The sequence below is a fragment of the Schistocerca nitens genome, chromosome 8, assembly GCF_023898315.1.
Source record: "Schistocerca nitens isolate TAMUIC-IGC-003100 chromosome 8, iqSchNite1.1, whole genome shotgun sequence".
Classification (NCBI taxonomy): domain Eukaryota; kingdom Metazoa; phylum Arthropoda; class Insecta; order Orthoptera; family Acrididae; genus Schistocerca; species Schistocerca nitens.
Window position 1 is genome coordinate 189,245,628 of NC_064621.1, and position 8,167 is coordinate 189,253,794.

Here is an 8,167-nt window from a genome sequence, read left to right on the forward strand (position 1 = left end):
ATCTCCGTTATTGTTGTTCGAAGTGACCCCGAAAGAAATTACTTGGAAGCTAGCGTTGTACGCTATTATGATTTTCATTCTGGAGTTTCCCCGGTCATGAGATGTAAAAATTCGTGCGGTGGTGTTTCTAGTGGTGGTAATCGAGTTTTTCCATTCATGGAACTAAATTCTCATGTTTCTGTACTGAATTGGTTCGCGTTGCAAAATTGTCAGATATTATCCATTCATCCGATTACGACGTGTTTGTGGTAGTTGTATTGTTCCCTCGGATCGAAGTGGAATGCACCAATCATTAGGTTGTACTATTTACTTCTCCTCGTCACGCTTCTCGTAGGGTGCTATTTTTCTGACTGGCTTGAGTGCGCGGTCTTTTATTATAAGACTGTGTCACAGTTCTCGATTCTTCAGTCCGTTCATTTTGCTTCTCTGCTTCTCATGGTGCTCATTGTCGTTCATTGGGAAATTAAACGTGCTTTGCGCTCTTCGTCTGTGTCGGGTTTTCTCTGTTGTTTCTGGTTTCGCCATTTTCCTTCAGAACTGGAAAAATCTCCTCTTATACGTTTTGGCATTGTGTGAAATATAAATCAAATCAACCTTTTATTAACAAATGCACTAAGTACATTTTGCGCACTTTTCACAATTTAGTTTCTATTTATATGTTGTGAATGATGCACGCTTCACTATTAGTTTTTTATTCCACTCACTGTAGTACATTTTCGATTTCTCCCTACGTCACTGATATGGAAGTGACATTCGAACCCATGGCGGATCTTGCCTTATTTAGTCCTACGAACGGGTTGCCCCACCAGTAGCGAATTCCAGAATACAGTAAAAAGGCTTCCAATGGTCCACAGTGTTCCAGAACATTCCAAAACATTTCTGAACACTCTGGAATCATCCCGAACATTCCAAAACAATCCTGATAGTTAGGGAACATTCCGGAACATTCTGGAATGCTCTCGAATACTCGCGAATATCATGGAATTTTCTCAAATACTCTCGAATGTTGTGGACTGTTCTGGAAATTTCTGGAGAGCGAAACATCCCAGCCTTAACATCTTCGAAATCACGTCCTTGAGGTAAAAAGAGGGCCCTTATTTATTGATGTGGGCTGGAGGGCTACCACATATTATAGCTTACTTGATCGTATCGATACTGGTCTCTGCGTTTTAGTGGGACGCACATTGTACATTTACTTTTATAATGCATATTGATATTGATGTTTGTACAGTTTCCGATTTGATTACGTAAACTAACGTAGTTTTCCTTGCATATTGAACCACGTGCCCGTAGATCAACGTACCTGCTCTGTAACTTCCGAAAAATTACTAAACTGCTTTTATTTATTATTTTAAGCAACGTGGGGATATTTTGTTTAGAATTTTCACATAGGTTAATTATTAATTAAGGGGATTTGTAACACTTTTCATTATGTGTTGGGTCATGTGACCGCTCTTCCGTTTGACTACCTAAGAACCGAATGCGAGATTCGTAACGCTCGTGTACGCAGTGCATTCTGTTTCTCATACTTCCCTATTATTCAGGAGCAAACAAACAGCCGTTTTACTAAGCTATACCAATGAATTAGGCATGCAGCTAACGAAACATATAATCCTTCTATGTTAACCTCTGAAATGTGTTTCCTGGTATTGTGATTTTGACCATATGTATTTTATTGATAATAATGCGCTTTCTTTTGCCGTAATGAATATACTGTTACATGCATCGAAATTTTAAAGTATGCGATTTCAGTTACCCATACAATACATGTTTATAATATCTTTTTAATCAGCAGCCAATGCCTACGGTACCCACCTGATGAGGATTAAATTAAATTTTATTTGCTAATAAACTCACATCAGTCCTGTTTCTCAGGACGACGATCTCTAAAATTTCTCAAACGACCTATTTCAACCTCCTAATACATATGCAAACTGGCGTAGTTTCAATTTAATTTAATTACTGTATGATCAGGTTAATTTTATTGGCAGTATTACGTGCAGATAAGCCAGTAGTTTTGTTTACTGTATGCAGGGAATGAGTGCGGTGAATCGAAGGAGCGATATCTATAGCAAATAAAGCAAGACATGTAAGTATGCCGGAAAGATTCGCTCATACTATAAATAAAAGGTGTCTACAGTAGGTGAATAATATATTATGCAAACAATAGGTGTATCTTGAAATATTACTCTTGTATCCTGCCTATTCGCATAATACGGGGTGCCTAGGAAACCTGCTTTCTCAGATCACTAGACAACAATTCAAGTAAATAGTATTAATGAATTTTTTTACAGAAAATAAATGACAATACTTTGAAAAATTTACAATCATGTGTCGCAAGCAAAGGGCGACATGCAATATAAGCAATCTTTTCAGTATATACAGTTCTTAATGCAAGAGAGGTAATACAGTTCCTGAGCCGCTGCTATACAAGTGCGTGTTCTTGATGCCACTGTCGAAGTGGCAGAACTCGCTAATCTTGAACTGCGGCGCGGCACTTATGTCCTCTTCGTGTCGAGAGCGCTGCTGTCGGGTTGTCGTCCTAGAAAGAGGTCGGTCCACATGCGTATGGCTGACATCTTCTGGCCCTCTCTGCTCTAACTTTTCCAGCACTTGACTGTACGGTGAAACTATTAAAGTCCGATAAGTAGGCATGAACGCTCATATACTTGGAGAAACGTGTGCTATAGCGCCACGGGTAGCTGACATGATGAGCTGAAGCAATTTTGCTTGCTGCAGTCAACTGACTGCATTGTGTCTGAAGACTCGTGTCACAGTGCAATGAAAAAATGCGTACTTTGTTTGGTTCGGGTGACCGAGTTGATTTGACCATGGTGCATGTGTGTGGCATTGCATTACTGTTTGTTACTTTTTCATAGGTTTACTGAATGGTAAAGATACATTGACGGTACACTGCATTTAGACCAATCACCAAAGACAGACGACGTAGAAGCAAGAGTTAAGGATTCTGGCAGAATATCTCTATATTCGAGACGGTGTAAGAAGATCCCAGACATCTCGCGACGCTATTGCCGGCTTTCAATTGCGAAGCGCTAATGTTCCGGATGCAAACAGTAGTCGTCTACATAGCTGAGACCACAGTAAGGCGTCGCCATAGAGACGTTTACAAAATCGCATTACGTTATTGGCTGAGATAGGCCCGCGAAGGCGTCGCGCCCAGCCTACTGAGATTGTCAGTGATCAACTTAAGCCTACTCAGTTACAGAATGCGTGCTTGGCGTTGTTACTATCATAGTTCGTGACTACGGGAAGCAGAAACCGTATCCGATTTGCCCGTGCTGATTGTTGATACCCAGGTGGCAACAGTGATGACAAACTGTTACAGTGTACAATGAGAAGCTTCACAGAGACTATTGTCACCCACATCATCAGTGAAGAGGAAGATTAATTCCACTTTGATTACCTTAGAGTAGACAGCTATCATCGTCACAGGATGCTGCTGTCTGTTCACGTTTTGGTGGCCATCGACTTCTGACATTAATGCTTCTATCGATTATGGAAGGAGCGTTCGGCGTCTGTTTTCCGTAAGGTTGGTGAATGAGTCATTGGATGACACAGCTGATGTGGTCTGGTTCCGAATCTCTTTGTTGGAAACCTTGGGTATAGGCACATGAGCTTGATACGGAAGTGGATCGTCAACGATTCTGTTGTACGGAGATCAACTGGTGTACTGAAAGTCACCTGAAGACTATTGTTGACAACTTTCTTTGTCGAGAGAGAAAATAACAGGTGAACCATGAACGAACAAGGGCACAATAGAGAGATTTCTAGTAATGCAGAAGAAATGATATTTTGAAGAACAAAACGCGAAAATAAGAAAAGATTGAAGAACGTCATATCGCAACATCACTAAGTGATAATTAGAAAAATCGTAATAATGCAACGGATATGATCATCTGGTGTATGAGTCCGGTATGTTGCCTATAGAAGAAGGAACGGAAGGTTTCAACGCGCATCTGTGCACTAAAACGCCAGAAGAAGCTTGCATACATAGATGAAAGGAAGATCTGCTTAGTACGAAGCACGAAATGGAAGAGCAGCCAGACTTTCGGGTACCTTAAGAAGTTGGCGACAACATATTACTGAAGAATATATGGACGCAAAAAATTAAACAAGGAACACTTGCATGAGGGAACCCAACGACGACTTGAAAGTCATGGGAATAAGGAAAAAGAATCGCTGCATTGCATTGAAGCGGTCCATCTAAAAGAAGCAGAAACTGAGAGAGTATTAAAAGGAGCGAGAGACTGGGTTGCTATTCAGAACGTTCTAGAAATATTGACCATGTCACTCACGACACTAAAACATCGAAAGGAACCAAATTTAAAAAGTCCCGTTTATTCGTATATAATTTCTCCACCCTAGGAGTAGAGCTGGAGTTTGAGCTCCTTAGCCACCATGTCAGCAGCATAGCACAGAGTTGGATGGTTTGATTTCAGTCTCTTGCGATTTAAAAGTGGTAGGTCGCTATGGACGGATATTTTAGAATTCCTGGAGATCTTGTGGAATTCTCTCATAATGGCAGTACATCTGCGTAGATCAGGAGGCATTATACCGGTTAACAGTGGAAGCCAATAAACTGGAGTAAGTCTGATTGCGTCAGATATTATGCGCATTGTCGTTTTCAGGTGGGTATCAACAAGCCTTGTATGATGACTGTTCGTCCAAACAGGTGCACAATACTCAGCAGCCGGCCGAAGTGGCCGTGCGGTTAAAGGCGCTGCAGTCTGGAACCGCAAGACCGCTACGGTCGCAGGTTCGAATCCTGCCTCGGGCATGGATGTTTGTGATGTCCTTAGGTTAGTTAGGTTTAACTAGTTCTAAGTTCTAGGGGACTAATGACCTCAGAAGTTGAGTCCCATAGTGCTCAGAGCCAATACTCAGCACTTGAGTACACCTAGCCCAGAGCTGAAGATCGCTGGGTGGTTGCTGAAGATTCCCAGGTAGTTCCGCGTAGCTTATGGAGGATGTTGTCCTAGACTTTTGAGCTAAGTTAAGAAGGTGTTGTTTGAAGCAAAGTGTACGATCCAGGATGACACCAAGATATTTTGGGTTCCAATTATGACGAAGAGAAGTTACTTCCAACAGGATGGTGCAACCGCATACTGCGATGAAGCCAATGGACGTGGTTCACCCCTTTTCCAAGAAGGGCGATTACACATTTGGGCTACATCTCTTGCTCACCGTGTTCTCTTTGTTTGAACATAAGAGAAGTTAATTGGGGGAGGATATAAGAAATCACAAAAGTACCCTGATATATCTCGCTCCTTAACCGAAGTGAAGGTGAGTAGCATGCATAAAATGAAAAAAAAACTGATTGTTAGATTTTATAACAATTATACGACGATTTTCAGCGGAGGATAAAATATCATGTTCAAGAAAAGATCACCTGTTTTATAATAAATCTTAATGTGAGTTAGAAATGAAATTGTATTGCCAAGTTTTCATGTTCGAAAACTGCTTTTTCATTAAAAGCGAAGTACTGTGTATTTGAAAAACATATATTTCCTGTCGGTCACATTGACTGGTTTCGTGCTGGTGCAGAGGATGGTTTGACGCAGCCAAGTGAACTATATGAGCTGTGAGCCTCACAACTGAACACGTCACTGTGAGTCACCCCTATCGGCAATCCCGCTGTAGCCGTTAAGCCCTGAGTAGCCGAGAGAAACACCGCACAAATCTCTGGGACGTTTCACCACCGCCACCAGTGGGAATTGTATTGATTCGTGAGACCGCATACACAGGCTAATTTCATATTCATGGAATTTTTCCATAGTCTGCCTAATGAAAAAACTTTTCAGACGTAGCCTATTGGGTCAGAAACTACGTCGATGTTTCGCAAGTCTGTGCTCCTCACCCATTTACTCCTTTATGTAGTTCTCTTATAAAAACTCAGCAGCTAATAGTTAATAACTATGCGTCATCGAAACTTTTACGCAGTGACACTTTAACTATCCAGCAATCTGTTTCTCTTACGATTGGGAAAATTATTGCACTGAATTACAGCGCATCCTATTCTATGAGCGATTTTCGAAGGTTGAAACAGCTGCATTTCGTAGCGGAAGATGTAACTGATCTATAACATTTAACTAAATTTCAACATTAAGCCGGAATTACTTATTCGGAAAGAAATTTAGCAAGGTTTATCAGAATTCAAGTATTACATTTAGTACAGTAACTTTTTTTACATTAAATATTATTTACGATGCTGACCTATGTAACGCAGATTTATAATTTAATTCCATAAACTGGTTATTAAAGAAAGAAACAAGCACTGACTCCATCTTTCCTTTTTCTTTCGACGACTAGCGTAATGAAATATATATATACCTTTGTTAGACATTACAAGTGACATTCAGACTTGTCAAAAGCAAAATTTTAGTAATTTGTCTACCAATATATTTGCACTCAAAGTGAAAAAGGATAAACATTTTACCAAAGTGTGCAGCTACAACTGTCGTAATTCAAGTGGATCCCTCAATATAACAGGTATAAACTGAAGTTCGTTTTTGAAATGTACTTTGTGTTAATTACGATTCCGTAAATAGCTCCATTTGAAGCAATACAAACAGCGTATTTATTTGTAGCTGTCTCCTGGTTGTATTTAATGAATGCCATTATTCTCTCTCTAGCCATATGTTTATTTTATTTCATTTTTTAATCCATGCATGAATCAGAATCTATGTGTAAGGCTTATAACACATCTATTCCACGTTCTGAATAGTACTCGTATTTAATAACAACTTCTAGTTTTCATCTTGTGGCTTTCAGTAGGACGGAAGGGTATGCCGTTAGACGTCGCTTGTTACCGTAGAATTTTCATCATGCTGTATGTGCCCCAAGACATCCAATAAGCACAGCAACTTTCTTCCATTGTTTTTGGCTCTGGCTCAAATGTATCAGAAAGAGCATTGTCGACTTTGAGAATCGACCCACCAGAGGAATTCCCTTCATGAATCTGGCGCAGCTAATGAGATGTCTGACTCAGAGTGATTGAATCCAGTGTGGAGAATTGTCCTGCTCACAATTGACAATGCTATAGTCTCAGCCAACGTGACGAAACATGCCCTGAAATTTTTAATACAGGAAGAATACACCTAAAGAGTGAAGCTGTTGATATTTTAAGACACACTGCAGCCATTGCTCAAAAACGTTGAAATTGCCAAATTCGTACCTCATCGGCTGACTGGAATATGTTCACCCCAACTGAAGCTGTAGCGGACTGCACACGTGCAACATGGTAACTACAAATCTTTTGTTGACGGCGCGTAGATAAATAGATAACACGACGTTATAGTAATTTGTAAAACGAATTTCAGGTTTTTTTAGAGCATCTCTGAAACAGTTATCCGCAGTTACTATTCCTTCAAATTTACCACTCATTTAATATCCACATTGAAACTACTCGCAGATTAAAACTGTGTGCTGGACCGAGACTCGAACTCGGGACCTTTACCTTTCGCGGGATAGTGCTCTACCAACTGAGCTACCCAGCACGACTCATGGCCACTCCTCACAGCTGTAATTCCGCCAGTACCTCGTGTCCTACCTTCGAAACTTCGCAGAAGCTCTCCTGCGAACCTTGCAGAACTAGCACTCCTGGAAGAAAGAAGACGAGGTACTGGCAGAATTAAAGCTGTGAGGACGGGGCGTGAGTCGTTCTTGGGTAGCTCAGTTGGTAGGGCACTTGCCCGCGAAAGGAAAAGGTCCAGAGTTCGAGTCTCGGTCCGGCACACAGTTTTAATGTGCCAGGAAGTTTAATATCAGAGCACACTCCGCTGAAGGGTAAAAATTTCATTCTAATGTCCACAATAATTACAATTTCCTTTAGCCGTAGCGTAAATGTTGACAGGGAAGATAAAAATGAATTCATATTCATTGTGTTTAACGCTCAATGTAAGCAGTGTGCAATGGACACTGATGTCACATTATGACCACTGCCCACCGCGAAGTTTGAAGCCGTCTGGTTGCGTTGCGGGCACGTGACGCCGTAATAAAAGTATGTAAGCGGAACCGTCACCCTCTAGGGATCAGCCTAGCGATGATATGGGCTACAAAAGGGGAAATCCATTGACATAAGGGATTTTGAAAAAGGGCAGATTATTGTTACGCAGAGCCTGTGAACGAGTATCTCCCAAACGACGAA

The 8,167-nt window shown here is 40.9% G+C and overlaps 1 non-coding gene across 1 annotated transcript; it reads right to left on the reverse strand.

The window, feature by feature from the left end:
- Nucleotides 1-7,443: 7,443 nt before the first annotated feature.
- Nucleotides 7,444-7,517, reverse strand: Trnar-gcg (transfer RNA arginine (anticodon GCG)). Its single transcript has one exon. It is a non-coding gene; the product is annotated as a tRNA-Arg (tRNA).
- Between the last annotated feature and the right edge of the window lie 650 nt (nt 7,518-8,167).